This window comes from Vulpes vulpes, chromosome X, assembly GCF_048418805.1.
Source record: "Vulpes vulpes isolate BD-2025 chromosome X, VulVul3, whole genome shotgun sequence".
Taxonomy (NCBI): Eukaryota; Metazoa; Chordata; class Mammalia; order Carnivora; family Canidae; genus Vulpes; species Vulpes vulpes.
In genome coordinates, this window is record NC_132796.1 from 68111340 (window position 1) to 68127271 (window position 15932).

Sequence of the window (15932 nt, forward strand, 5' to 3'; positions counted from 1 at the left end):
TTCTTTGGAGATGTTGTGCTTAGAAGACCTATCGAGGTTAGAAAGAGCTAGATTGAAGTCACCAAGTATAATTGTATTATTATCTAAGTATTTCTTCAGTTTGGTTATTAATTGGTTTAAATATTTTGCAGCTCCCACATTTGGGGCATATATATTGAGGATTGTTAAGTCCTCTTCTTGGATAGATCCTTTGAGTGTGATATAGTGTCCCTCTTCATCTCTCACTATAGTCTTCGGGTTAAATTTTACTTTATCTGATTTAAGGATGGCTACCCCTGCTTTCTTTTGAGGACCATTTGAATGGTAAATATTTCTTCAACCTTTTATTTTCAGGCTGTAGGTCTCCTTCTGTCTAAAATGAAGCTCTTTTTCTCTCCTTCCATTTTGAATGAGAGCCTTGCTGGATAAAGTGTTCTTGGTTGCATGTTTTTCTCATTTAGGACCCTGAATATATCCTGCCAGCTCTTTCTGGCCTGCCAGGTCTCTGTGGAGAGGTCTGCTGTTACCCTAATACTTCTGCTCATAAAATTCAGGGATTTCTTGTCTCTTGCTGCTTTAAGGATCCTCTCTTTATCTTCAGAATTTGCAAGCTTCACTATTAAATGTCGAATTGTTGAGCGGTTTTTATTGATTTCAGGCGGGGGATCTCTCTATTTCCTGGATCTGAATGCCTGTTTCCCTTCCCAGATTAGGAAAGTTTTCAGCTATGATTTGTTCAAATACATATTCTGGCCTTCTGTCCCTTCGGCGCCCTTGGGAACCCCAATTAAATGTAGGGTTTTCTTCCTCAGCCTGTCGTTTATTTCCCTTAATCTGTCTTCATGGTCTTTTAGTTGTGTGCCTCTTTTTTCCTCAGTTTCCCTCCTTGCCATCAACTTGTCTTCTATGTCACTCACTGGTTCTTCTACCTCGTTAACCCACGTCTTTAGGACCTCTAGTTTGGATTGCATCTCATTGAATTGATTTTTAATTTCTGCCTGATTAGATCTAAATTCTGCAGTCATGAAGTCTCTTGAGTCCTTTATGCTTTTTTCTAAAGCCACCAGTAGCTTTATAATAGTGCTTCTGAATTGGCTCTGACATTGAAATGTAATCCAAATTTTGTAACTCTGGGAGAGAGGACTGTTTCTGATTCTTTCTTTTGAGGTGAAATTTTCCTTCTAGTCATTGTGCTCAGTGCAGAGGTGGCCAAAAACAAGTTGTATTGGTAAAAGGAGAAAAAAAGAGGAGAGAAATAAGTAAAGAAAAGAGAAAAGGAAAAAAGAAATAAGGAAAAGAAAAAGAAAAAAAGGAGAAGAAAAAGAGAAAGAAAAAGAAAGAAAGGAAAAAAATGGGTGGGGGAAGCAAACAGAAATCAAAAAGCAAAACAAAACAAAACAAAATAAAACGTGGGGGGAGTATACTCTCATTCTGTATACTGTAAGTCCCTTGACTTCCCCTGGAACTTTCCTTTGCTGCTTGGTCAATAATTTGTTTTTCCCCTGTCCTTCTAGCTGGTCTTCTGGGGTAGGGGCCTCTTGTCCTGATTTTCAGGTGTCAGCACTTAGGGGAGTTGCTCTCCCCCCTGCCTGTTGTAGAGCTCAGTGAGTAATGTTTATCCTGTTTATCTGGTGAGGCCACTGTGAGGCTCAGTTGGGGTTGTTTATCCTGTGAGGCCCCAGGATGAACAACCACAGTGGCAGCGGCCAACCCTCTAGCCCTGGATTCAGCTCCTGCAGTAATTAAGGAGCTCTCAGTCTGCAGGGGTCTGGATGCTCCGGGGACGGGGCCGCTGATCTGCTTTGCTCGGGGCAGGAACGTCCTTGCTGTCCTGTGCCCTCCTGGCCTCTGCCTGTCCTGGGGGGAGGCCAGATCCTGGGCTGTGCCTCCGGTGCTCTGTGCTCCGGTGCCTGCGCTGTTGGATTCGTGCTGCTGGCCGGGCAGCCCCTCTCCGCCTCGCCGCCCCCTGAGCCTCTCCGAGCTGCTCCCGGGGCCTTGCAGCCCTTCCTGTGTGGAGCCTCCGCCTGAGCCCTTAGGAGCTGGACTCCCAGGTCCAGCGGTGGGCGCGCTGCAACCCTTTAGGGAGCTTGGCCGCGGGGTGTGGCATGCTCTCCCTGGGGCACAGGTGTCTGTTATTGTCCCTGGGAGCCTGAGGGCATCCCCGCCCCTCCTAGAGTCCTGCTCTAACTCCCTGTGAGTGCCTTCCCGCCTGGGGAGATTGGTGCAGCTACTGCTTCTCCTGGAGGGTGCTTTCCTGTCCTGGGGGTACTGGCCCTGGCCTTAGCCCGGCTCATTGTGGGGCGCCTCCCCCTTGGGTTTCTTTATTTCTTTTTTCCCCTTCTTCCTACCTTGATAGAAGCGTGAACTCTTCTCACTGTAGCATTCCAGCTGTTCTTTCTTTAAATCTCAGGCCGAATTCGTAGATTTTCAGGATGATTTGAAGGTTATCTAGGTAATTTGGTTGGGAAAGGTGACTTGGGAACCCTACTCTTCCACCTTCTTGCCCCTCCTCCGAGTTTTTTTTTTTTTTTTGAGCAGCCTTAATATCATCTCATTTTATTATTCTAAATAAAGGGTAATTATTTTGTTTTTATGCATCTGCAAGGCTATTCACATAAATACACTTGTAAATTAGAGAAAATTCTGTCAGATTTTATGTCCTTATTTGTAGTTGAAAATAAGGTCCATCTCAACAACATTTTTGCAGGTAAATAATGTTCTACTTAAAGAATTTATTTTCAACAGATATACACATATGCATACATTTAAATTGTCATTTAGTAAACATGGTATCCACAGGAAAGTAAAGTGAATTTACAAAGATCTTATACATTTAGCTCCTAATATATGCCCAAACTATGTTATTTCTTATAATTGAAGTATATTTCTTTGAAAACCACAGCTTAATTCTTTGAGAAGTACTTCTAAAATCTATAGCATATTTCTATGCCTTCTTAAATAAATGTTACTGAATGTAATTTAACTTTCAGGTTTATCAGGTTTATCAAATTGAATACCAATGATTATACCACCCTATGCATGATATCATATTGTTTTCAAAATCAGTTCTTGTATATGAGCTTTTTTGGCTCCATGATAATGTGGTTTTTGAGTCTCTCTTTTGTTTCTCAGTCTCTCTTTCTCCTTTCCTCTCTCCCTCCCTTTCTTCCAGTGCTTAGTTCTCTCTCCTACACACAGACTTCTGATTTATTACTTCTAATTTTAATGGCCTAATAAATCAATTTTCTTTAAATTCTGTTAAAAATAAAAGTAAACAGCTCTAAGGACCTGAGGGTGGGCCCTCTAACAGAAGCAATGTACATTTTTGCAAGAACTTTATTACACATAATTGGGCTTCATAGAAAGATCTTTTTTGTATTTTCTTGATATTTTTCTATATTTCAGATTCTTAGAGCTGTCAAAAAGTAATTCTTTACATAACAGATGTATTCCTGGATTTAAAAACATCCTGTGTAAGTAGATTACAGACCAATACAGTCATATATATTCCTCTTATTCACAGTGAAGGAATAAGCCTATAAATTATCTCACACAAACTTTGGAGATTGGATTAATATGATTGAACTCAAAAGTTAAGTCTTTATAAGGAGATGTGATTAGTCATGTGTGGACAAAGCAGGAAGTTGACTGTGAAGGTTAAAGAGTTTGGGAAGATCCAAAAGTCTAAACCAGGTGAACTAGGTACAATCTCATAAAGGTGAGACTAAAACTAAGATTCAGTACCAGTAAGTAAACTCTAATATTATTATATATTGTAGTTTACAGTAGTAATTCTTAATCTTTTTCCTCCTTAGGATTTCTAAAGGATTTGTCACATTCTCATGAATAACAATGATTTTGCTAGATACCCTATTGGGGAAAAAAGGATCTTTCATATACTAGAATGAATACTTTCTGTGGCAAATTGTCTACAAAGGAGGAAAAATAATTTTTCCTTTACTTCTAAGTTCTTGGCTAAGACCCCTGTAATATAAGACAAATTAACAGGAGAAAAACAAACAAAAGATAAATACCATGTATAATTCCTATAAAAATTGAAGAGACCCAGGAAAACTAAGTAATGCCCCCAAATGGCCCAAGCCACCACCTTAAATACCATTTCTAGATAGAGACAAAAGATATTGAGAATTGGGGGATCTATTTATGGGAGAATATCACAGAATGCATTGTAGACAAGTGTATGTTGTTATGTAGATTTAAGTGGCTCACTTCTCCATTCATAAGTTTCTAGAGATTTAGTCACCTAAATAGTCTGGTACAGAGAGGGAGACACCCTTACAAGTGGAGATTTCCCCTATAAACATAAATTTCCCTGACAAAGGGCAGCTTCTATTCTGTTTCCTGAGGTTCTCCTGTGTCTGCAATCTCTCAAACATAATCAAACCAAAATAATATTTATGCCCAAAAAGCATATTTTGGGATAGCATATTGTGCTCCCTTTATAACCAAATCAAACTGGTTTAAATAACAATGCCTATGTACCTGTAAATTCCAGTGTAGTTTTAGTTAAGGCTTGATCTTGCAGCTGTATCAAGTCTCAAAGGACTTTAGTTCTTTTGGTATCTCTGCTGCATCCTTTTGTGTAGTTTTGCCATCATAAGTCTTGCTTTCTAGATATTCCCAGAATGGCTGTAAACAGCACCAAGACATACATGCCTCTTTTGTCATATTCACCAGAAAAAAACAGGATCTTTACCTCATTATTCCCAGAAAAACTATATAAATTATCTCAATTTTTGCACTCAAAACTTCTGAGATTCATTCTGATTATATTGGTTTCACCTCCATTTTCACTGTTGAACCAATTTGTGTGTCTGAGGGGAAGGAATGAGCTTATTGGCTTCATGTTTAGTTTTCTTTCTATTTTTTTTAAGAAGATGCTGTTTATTTATTCATGGGAGACACACAGAGAGAGGCATAGACATAGGCTGAGAGAGAAGCAGGCTCCCTGCAGGGAACCCAGTGTGGGACTGGATCCCAGGATCTGGGATCATGCCCCAAGCCAAAGGCAGACACTCAACTGCTGAGCCACCCAGGGGTCCCAAAAGTGATCTCTAATAATCAATGTCTTTCTCCCACAAGTCCCTTCTCTAATGTAAATGTCCCTTACAAAAGGGACTCTGTTTTCAGAGTTTCTCTTGTGTCTTCAGTTTCTCAAAATAATCAGAACAAAATAATCCTTATGCCAAAGAGGCATAATTTGGGTTGGCATTTTCTCGTACCCTTCACCTATAATTTGATTCTGAAAATATATTTATTTCCAACTTCTGAAAAAGATACCAATTACATAAAATAAGGTATTCCTCTATATTTAATTCTTTTTCCATTGTAAATTATGGAAATGTGTTATTTGGGAATACCTTGGTTATAAGTATCAGAAACCCAATACAAACTAACCTAAGCAAAAGGGGGGGGGGAGTTAATTATGTACCTGTGAAGTCAAAAAAGTATTTCAATTAGCTCCAGGCACAACTAGATCTAACTTGACTCTTTCCATGCATCACTTCTGCTTACTTTCATTGTCATACAGCTCCCTTCCACAGGTATGACAGGATGACCATTATCTACCCTAGACTTGCATGCAGCTACTTCAACTAAGCAACTTGGCTAACCTGATGTGAATCATGTGCTCATCCCTGGACCAGTCATTGGGACCAGGGAAATGGTACTGTGATTGGACAGACTTAGGACATAAGACCACTTGTGTGTCAAAAGACCACCCCTATGCCCAGGGCAAGATTAAAACCATAAGGATTGTGTCTTCTCATAGGAAAGAAAGATTTTATCCCTAACTAAAGGTTGCAAAAGATACTGGAAAGACAAAAGCAACAGAGATTCACCATAGCAATTCATAGCCTTAGGAATTAAGCCTTTATCTAATTCTGATAGAAATACTATTTGGCTGATAAAGAGACATTCAAATATGTTCTATATTAAACACAAATTAAAACTCAATGAAAAGGAATCTTCTTTTTTTTTTCATTTGTTTTTATTGAAGTTTGATTTCCAAACATATAGTATAACACCCAGTGCTCATCCCGTCAAGTGCCCTCCTCAGTGTCCATCACCCAGTTACCCCATCCCACCACCCACTTCCACTACCCTTTGTTTGTTTCCCAGAGTCAGGAGTCTCTCATGGTTTGTCAATGTCTATAATTTTTCCCAAGCATTTTCCCTCCTTTCCCTTATAAACCCTTTCACTATTTCTTATATTCCTTGCATGAGTGAAAGGATATGATGATTTTTGTTCTCTGATTGACTTACTTCAGTCAGCATAACACCCTCTAGTTCCATCCATGTTGAGGCAAATGGTGGGTATTTGTCCTTTCTAATTGCTGAGTAATATTCCACTGGATATATAGAACACACCTTCTTTATCCATTCATCTGTCGAAGGGCATTGTGGCTCTTTCCACAGTTTGGCTATTGTGGATATTGTGGCTATGATCATTGGGATGTAGGTGTCCTGGGATTTCACTGCACCTGTATCTTTGGGGTGAATCCTCAGCAGTGCAATTGCTGGGTTGGAGGGTAGATGGGTTGGAGGGTAGATATATTTTAATCTTTTGAGAAACCTCCACACTGTTTTCCAGAGTTGCTGTACTAGTTCACTTTCCCACCAACAGTACAAGAGGGTTCCCCTTTCTCCACATCCTCTCCAAAATTTGTTGTTTCCTGTCTTGTTAATTTTCCCCATTCTCACTGGTGTGAGGGGCTATCTCATTGTGGTTTTGATTTGTATTTCCCTGATGGCAAGTGATGTGGAACATTTTCTCATGTGCTTGTTGGCCATATATAGGTCTTCTTTGGAGAAATGTCTATTCATGTCTTCTGACCATTTCATGATTGGATTGTTTGTTTCGTGGATGTTGAGTTTAATACGTTCTTTATAGATTTTGGATTCTAGCTCTTTATCTGATATGTCATTTGCAAATATCTTCTCCCATTCTGTAGGTTGTCTTTTAGTTTTGTGGACTGTTACTTTTGCTGTGCAGAAGCTTTTTCTCCTGGTTAAGTCTCAAGAGTTCATTTTTGCTTTTGTTTCCTTTGCCTTCATAGATGTATCTTGCAAGAAGTTGCTGTGGCCAAGTTCAAAAAGGGTGTTACCTGTGTTCTCCTCTAGGATTTTGATGGATTCTTGTCTATATTTCAATCTTTCAACAATGTTGAGTTTATCTTTGTGTATGGTATAATATAATGGTCTAGTTTCACTCTTCTGTATGTGGCTGTCCAATTTTTCAAGCACCAATTATTGAAGAGACTGTCCTTTTTCCAGTGGATATTCTTTCCTGCTTTATTGAGTATTAGTTGACTATAGAGTTGAGACTGATTTCAGGGTTCTCTATTTTGTTCCATTGATCTATGTGACTGTTTTTTTCTGATACTACCTAGTGTCTTGATGATCACAGCTTTGTAATACAGCTTGAAATCTGGCTTTGTGATGTCCCTAGCATTGGTTTTCTTTTTCAATATTCCCCTGGCTATTTGGGGTCTTTTCTGATTTCACACAAATGTTAAGATTATTTGTTCCAACTCTCTGAAGAAAGTTCATGATATTTTGATAAGGATTGCATTAAACGTGTAAATTGCCCTGGGTAGCATAGACCTTTTCGCAACATTAATTCTCCCAATCCATGAGCATGGAATATTTTCCCATCACTTTGTGTCTTCCTCAATTTTTTAAAGAAATGTTCTATAGTTTTTAGGGTATAGCTCCTTTACCTCTTTGTTTAGGTTTATTCCCCGTTATCTTATGCTTTTGCGTGCAATTGAATATGCAATTTATTGTTTAATTTCTCCTTCTTCAGTCTTAGTGTAGAGAAATGCCACGACTTTCTGTGCATTGATTTTGTATCCTGTCACATTGCTGAATTGCTGTATGAGCTTTAGCAATCTTGGGGTGGAGTCTTTGAGGTATCATTTCAGTATCATTTCATCTGTGAAGAGGGAGAGTTTGACTTTTTTTTTTTTTGCCAATTTGGCCACCTTTTTTTTTCTTTTTGTTGTCTGATTGCTGAGGCTAGGACTTCTAGTACTATGTTGAATAATGGTGGTGAGAGTGGACATCTCTGTCACGTTCCTGATCTTAGGGGAAAGGCTCTTTTTATGGGATCATTTAGCCCATTCACCTTTAGAGTAACTATTGAAATATATGAATTTAGTGTCATCGTATTACCTATTCAGTCCCTGTTTTGTTGGATTATGTCTTTCAGTTCCCTCTTTCTTTTAAAGGGTCCCCATTAATATTTCTTGCACAGCTGCTTTGGTGGTCACATATCCTTTCAGTTTATGTCTATCCTGGAAACTCTTTATGTCTCCTTCCATTCTGAATGATTGCCTTGCTGGATAAACTATTGTTAGCTGCATGTTCTTCTCATTGAGTACCCTGAATATATCATGCCAGCATTGTCTGGCCTGCCAGGTCGCTGTGGAGAGTTCTGCTGTTAATCTGATATTTCTCCTCATATAAGTTAAGAATCTCTTGTCTCGAGCTTCTTTAAGAATTTTCCCTTTATCATTGAAATTTGCAAGTTTCACTATTAAATGTCGAGGTGTTAAACGGGTTTTACTGATTTTTTTGGGGGGGTTCTCTCTATCTCTTGGATCTGAATGCCTGTTTCCTTCACCATATTAGGGAAGTTCTCAGCTATAATTTGTTCAAATATACTTTGTGGTCCTCTCTCTCACTCTCTCAGTCTCTTCTGGAATCCCAATTAGATGTATTCTAATTCTTCCTTCTCAAGATATTTATTTTCCTAAGCGTTTCCTCATGGGCTCTTAATTGTTTTTCTCTTTTTTCTTCTGCTTCCTTCCTTACCATCAACTTGTCTTCTATGTCACTCACTCTCTCTTATACCTCATCAACCCTAGTGGTTAGAATATCAAGTTTGGATTATATCTCATTTAACCTATTTTTAATTTGGGCATGATTAGATCTCAATTCTGCAGTAAGGAAGTGTCTAGAGTCCTTTATGTTTTTATCCAGAGCTACCTGCAGCTTTATAATTGTACTTCTGGATTGAATTTCTGACAACATATTTAAATCCAAATTCTGTAACTCTGTGCACAAAGTATTGTTTCTGGTTCTTTCTTTTGTGGTGAATTCTTCCTTCGAGTAATTTTGTCCAGAGCAGAGTGGCTGTATGAGCAAGCTGAGTCAAAAATATCAAGCACAACCAAAGCAAAATACACCCTAGATGATTCCAAAGAGGTCAGAGACCAGAAAATAAAAGAAAAAGAACAGAACAAAATAAAACAAAAGGACCACTAAGTGAAAAACAAATTTTAAAACAAAATAGAAAAATTAAAAAGCCTAAAACCAAAAACAAAGAAGACAAAAGAAGAAAAAGAAAAAAAGGAAAAAGGAAAAAGAAAAAAAAAGGGGGGTGATGGTGGTGAAGAAGTGGTAGTGGAGAGAATGTAGTCTAATTGAGGGGTCTTAGAGGGTGATCCTCTTGGTTCTGAGTGTATTTTGTTCTGTACATTAGAAGATGCTCAATTCATAATTTATATAAACCAGCAATACATATAGAATGCCCCAACATTGACCACAAAAATATAAGGAAGATGAAAGGAAGGGGAAGAATTGGAAGGAAGAAAGGATATAATCGTACAGAATGAACAAACATGGTGTTCCACTTGGTTCTGGGTGTTTGTTGGTTGTGTTTTAGAAGGTACTAACTTCCACCATTGTAAAATAAAACAAGGCAGAAAAAATAAAAACCAAAAAACAGATACCCATATCTTGTATATCTATAAAAATTAAATTGAATACATTGAAGGGAATCCAGAAGTGAAAAATATATCTAAAACATGTCAGTATATAAATATGAGAGTCAAAAAGGAAAAAAAAACTTAAAAATGAAGAATCTGTAAAATATTGTAGTTAAAGTAGGAAAAGAGAAAAAATATTGGACGTTTTTACTCTGTTAAAAATATAAGCCATAATGGGAAAAGAAAATAGGACCCTTTAGTTCTATATGCTTTTTTCCCTAAGTTTTGGAGCTTTCCAGTGCTGCTTGGTCAATAAACTTGCTCTTCCGTTTTTCTTCCATCAGTTCTCCTGGGGGAGGAGTCTGCATTCTGATTCCAGGTGTCTGTGCCTGGACGGAGATGCCTTGTTCCTTGCCAGGTGCTGGGCTCAGTGTGAGCTGTTTATCCTGTGAGGCCTTTGTTCCCTAGAGGCCCTGCCTCTCCAGGCACAAGATGAAACAAAGAGGAAAAACAACAATGATGGTGGCCAGATTTCCAGCTCTGGAATTGAGCTCCCTGCGAGTAAGTAACCACAGTCTCCCAGTTCACACTGGCCCAGATGCTCCCAGGGAGCAGGTGCAGGTGCCCTGATCTGCACAGCTCGCTGGGTGCCCAGTGGCAGGAGAATTCTTGCTTTCCTGTGCCCTCTCCACTTCCACCTGTCCCACGGGGAAGGAAGGATCACTGGCTTTGATTGCTTGTGTGCCCTGGGGTCCAGAGACCTGTGCTGCTGGACCCGTACTCCTGGGGACTGCCTCTCCCAAAGAGAATGTGGTATAGCCACCTCTATCGGAGCCAGCCCGCCTAACAGACTGGCTTTTCCCAAATGCCCCCGAGGCTGCAGGGCTCCTCCAGTCTTTTACCAATATCGAACCACATTTTGCAGTGAGCTTTCCCCTGGTTGCCCCTCCTTTTTTAGTGACTCAGAGAATCTTGAGGTTTCATTGCCCCTCCTGTGATTCTGCTTGATTTCTCTGTTAAGCACTATTCCATCAGGGAAAACTCTGGCTCGGATTTTTAAAGTTCCCATTTCTCCAGGGCTGGGCTATCCTGCCCCAGAGGCTTTCACCCCTCTGCTTTAACCTGGCTACTTGTGGTTCCCCTCCCCACTTTATTCTTTTTTATTTTTTTCACCTTCCTACCTTGTTAGAAGTGAAAAGTTTTCTCTAAAGAGCATTCCAGCTCTTCTCTCTTTAAATCTCAGGTCAAATTCATAGGTGTTCAGGATATTTTAGAAGTTATCTAGGTAATTTTGTGGGGCCAGATGAGTTGAGGACCCATACTCTTCTGCCATCTTGCTTCTCCCTCCAAAAGGGAATCTTCTATGAGATTGTAAAATTCCTCAGAAAGTGTAGTGCTACTTTAGTATATAAAACATATAGATGGAATGGACACAGCAATGATGCAGGCCATCCATCAAGTGGTATATTTTAAGCACTTACTCTGCATTTCTTTTTCTTAGTCCAGGATAGGTTGAGTCTTAAATTATGCCACTTATGCCTCATTTTTTAACTTGATAATTCTCTCAAGCAGGAAATTTTTGGCTGATTAAACAGCATTCTAAGTTCATGTGAGTCCATAGTAAAGTGGGCTATCAGAAAACCTAACAGGACTAGGAGGGAAAGCACAAGTGGTATATATGAATCCTTATTTAAATCTGAATAAAATATTGAGCATCTAAAGTTGCAAACTGCTATCCTGCAATGCATGAGACTTTTAGTACTTGTGCTCTGTAAATCGCTCACAAGTTCGTGTTTCTGAATTTTTAGGGGGTATAAGAGGTTACTATTGATCCAATATGCTAGTATTCTTAGGTGTCATTGATCTGTGGGATTTGGTGCAGTAGTTTAGAGTCACTAATGTGGTTAAGGGAAGCAGAATATGCCACCTCAAAATATGCCTTTTGCATGAGTATTATTTTGGGCTGATTAGTTTTGAGAGAGTGCAGACATAGAAGAATCTCTGAAAACAGCATAGAAGTTGCTTTTTTGTTAGGGAAATTTACATTTATAAGTCAAATCTCTATCTGTAAGAGTGTTTTCCTCTTTCTTCCAGGAAGAGAAAGATGTCTATAAATCAAAAAAGAATTGTATCAGTGGAAAAGGCACTGATTTTATTCTGCATAGTTGCTTTACACTCGTCTACTGTGTTTTTCCTTGTAATCTCTCATAACTGGCCTCTCCTATCCCAACATTTTTTTTGTGTGTGTTTATGTGGAGATGGTATTTAAAGTGGTGGCTTGGACCATTTGGGGGAGTTAGTCAGTTTTCCTGGGTCTTTAACCATTTTTACAAGAGGTATACATGTTATCAGATTTCTTTTTGTTTTTTGTTTGTTAATTTGTCTTTTGTTGCGGGGGGCTCTACCAAGAACTTAAAAGGGGAGAGGGAAAATTATTTGTCCTCCTCTATTGAGTGACTAAGGCAATAAGCTGGTTTACTGATGGTATTCCTCTTCCCTTATAAAGCTCAGCACTCAGATCCCCCAGTGTCTAAAATTCTAACTTTATAACTCTTGTATTTCATTTAAGTATTTTTTTCTGCATAGTACTCTTTTAAAGTGATCATCTCTGCTCTCAGATCTAACATATTAAGACATTCCCTATATGATGCTGTTTATTTGACCCCCTTTGCCTCTTACAGGAAGGGTTTATTTCTATGTTCTGAGATGTCTGGGAATCTGGAGCTGGGGTGGAGCAAAAAGACTGCTGAAGAAAAGTTTTACTGTTGCAGTTTTTTTTTTTCTTTAGTGTCATTGTTCTTGGTAATATCACTTCAAAGAGTGAAGAAGTAGACCAGACAAAGAGTGGTGGGGGGCAAAGAAAAATTTATTGAATGATTGTAAAGCAAAGTTTATTGAGTGACAGTACAAAGCAATGAAGACGAGAGTGGACCTGAGATGGTTGCCACTGGAGCTTCTAAGTCTAGTGGTTCTTATGGGCTTATGGTGGGCTGTTTTAATCTGATTAACCCTCCATACATCTGTCACACAATCATATTTTTGTCCACGTGCTCATCTACCTTTGAGGTAGTTGTTCCTGTGGTAAAGGGTGGAGGGCTCCTTCCAGGGTGGTGTAAAATCCTTTTCAGGCTCATTTTGTCATAGTATGGGGCCCCTTTCCCCTGGTCTACCTTTCTTCCTACTATCCTTTATTATTACTACTCTCAGTTTTGCCAGAATGTTGCCCTGCTGCCAATTAGTTTCTCAGCTCCTCAAAATGGAGGACTTTTCAGCTCCAATGCAGGTTCTTCTATAATGCACCTAAAGTATTGAGGCCACTGGACCTATGGACTTTGCCTTTGGGGAGTGAGAATCTAGGCTCTAATTTTGGAAAAGATGTAGAAGTCATGACAGGCATGCTGGCCTGGGTAACTCCCATGAGGTAGAAGGAGGAAAAAATTTTTCCTCTACCTTTCTAGGTTCTTGGCTGAGACCCATCTGTAATAAACACAGATTAATAAGAGTGAAACAACAGATGTTTGATAGATAACATGTATACCTCCTGTATACATGGAGAGAAACCCAGGAACAGAGAGTAAAATTCCCCCAAATGGCCCAAACTACCACTTTAAATACCATCTTTATCTAAAGAAAAAATGTCAGGGTGAGTGGAGATGCAATGGGAGTGGGAGGTTACCAGGAAAAGCACAGTAAACAACAGTAAGGTTTGATATGCAGATTTAAGTTGTGCCTTCTCCTTTGATAAAAATAGTCATCCTTATCTTCCTGGTAGAGGGAGGAAGATATCCTTACAAATGGAAATTTCCCTTATAAATGTAAATTTTCTTATCAAAAGGGCAACTGCTACTCTGTTTATAGAGATTCCTTTGTGTTTGCAGCCTCAAAAATAATCAGCTCAAAATACTCTTTGTGTTAAAGAGGCACATTTTTCAGGTGGTATATTCTGTTCCCCTTCAGAAGAGTGTGTGTGAACAGACATAAACATTAGAGTGATGCTCAGGTCTCTTTTGGGGAGAGGAAAATGAGTGCTTTAGGGCAAAAGGTGCATACAATATGCAGGGCAAAAATACTTAAGTTGAGTTATATGGAATGAGAATATGGTCAATTACATTCTCTTAATATCTAGTTATCCTTTCTTGTTCTTACTTAACAAATTTATCTTCCTCTTTTTGGGATACAATACAAACATTTGTAAACTGTTATCACACCTCAGCTTAGTGATCACTTAGTAAGGCTACATTTTAAATCCCTTTCACCTTTTCTTGTAAATCAGTCTCTTTCTTCCTCAAATCTTTTTGTTCTTTCATTGCTGAATGCTTCCTTTTCCTTTCACATTTTTCTTTTCTTTTCTCTCTCTCTCTCTTTCTTTCTTCTTTCATTTTTCTTTTTTACCTCATTCTATTATTAAATTGTTCCAATCTTTTAATTGGTGGCTTGGTTGAGCAGGTGTCTGGCTCTTGGTTTCAACTTGGGTTACAATATCAGAGTTGTGAGCTTGAGCCCTGAGTCAAGCTCTGTGTTCAGTGTGGAGTCTGCTTGTGATTCTCTCTCTACCTCTCTTTTCCCCTCTCCCCCTCCTTGCAGTTGCTCTCTCTCTCTCAAGTAAATAAATAGGTAAACAAACTTTATTTTTTAATGCTCCAATTAAATGCAGTGCTTACTTCGCAGGCTGCAGCATCACTCTTTGGGTCTGGGGTAGATTAGCTCCTTTAGCTAAATTCTTCTTTCACTTTTTCTTTCTGCTTTTCTATATCTACACAGCTCTTATAGAAATGGGTTCCACTTTCTTCAATTGCTATACTATAGCCCTAGTCATCAAATTTTAGTGTGCAGCCAGGAACCTAGGAGTATAGAAAGAGAATTATTTTTCCTCCCCTACACAATTAAGAAATTGAATACCAAACATTCTCTTGATGATATTTACAAATTGCCAAAATGTTATTGACCTGTACCATCTATTTTAATAAATCTTATCTTTTTATGGCTTGTGAGTATATACAGTTCTGGGTTTGGGTTTTTTTTGTACATTTTTTTATTGGAGTTTGATTTGCCAACATATAGCATAACACCCAGTGCTCATCCAAAATAAGTTAGGCCATGAAAGATTACATGCATTTTGTCCTGCAGAAAGGGTGGCTTATGGTGGTTGTGGTGGTGTGCATAGATGTATATGTGAGAGTGAAGTGCAAATAAGAGTAAAAAAGCTCTTTTCCTCAGACTATGTGGTAGTGGCTTGTGTAGCCTTTGACAAGGTTAGAATTTGAGATCTTTCCTACAAGAAAAAGGAGCTGTTGAAACAGCTGGATGACCCAAAGTTGGAGTTGTACCAGCTGCATGTCACCAAAGTGACAGGCATTATGACACCCAGGCTCTCTAAGATCTGAGTTGTTTGCAAATCCATTGCCTGCATTCTCATCATTGTTAAACAGACTCAGAAAGAACCTCAGAAAATTCTACAAGGGCAAGAAATATAGGCTTCTGGATCTTCAGACCAAGAAAACACATGCCATGCACCACCAGCTTAGCAAGCATGGGAGAAGCTGAAGACCAAGAAGCAGCAGCAGAAGTAACAGTTGTACCCACTGCAGAACTTTTTAGTCAAGGCCTAAGCATCATGGCATCAATAAGCACAAAGAAACTGGAAAAAAAAAAAAGAAATAAAAAACAAGTGAAATGGCACAGGAAACAAGGACAGAAAAAAAATATTATGGTTGCTTTGTTTGTTACAGGTTTTCTCTATCTATATTCTGTCCAATCTAGAGATTTCCCTTGTATAGATGTTCTGTGTTTCTCCATTCATCAGTGCTATGGGTAGCAAAGGATTCCATGAACGGTATTCTAATTGAACATTAAGTCAAGACAGTGCCTGCTTTTCAACCCTGAAAAGAACGTTTTAGATCCCTGTTTTACTTGGAAAGAAAGTGCATATTTTCCATTTATGTAATAGGTTATGTAAATCTTCTTAATGAAACTAAAAGTACCAGTGGCAGTTTTCCTTTAAAAATGTTCTTGTGGAGTCACAAAGAACAGGATAATTAAAACTCCTTGCAGAGTTAATTATTTGACCTCTCATTAGTTTCGGCATTATAAATTGTCATTTGTTAGCAGCCTAATTTGATTATTAGCCCCTCTGAGCTAACAGCACACATTCTGAAGAGTGGACTGTACATGACTCAGAATGCATGCTGCTGTTGCATATCCGAGATGGAAAATTGCTCC

At 38.8% G+C, this 15932-nt stretch overlaps 1 pseudogene; it reads left to right on the top strand.

Moving 5' to 3' along the window:
* Window positions 1-3602: 3602 nt before the first annotated feature.
* On the top strand, window positions 3603-15322 carry LOC112911658 (large ribosomal subunit protein uL29 pseudogene; annotated as a pseudogene).
* The last annotated feature ends 610 nt before the right edge of the window (window positions 15323-15932 follow it).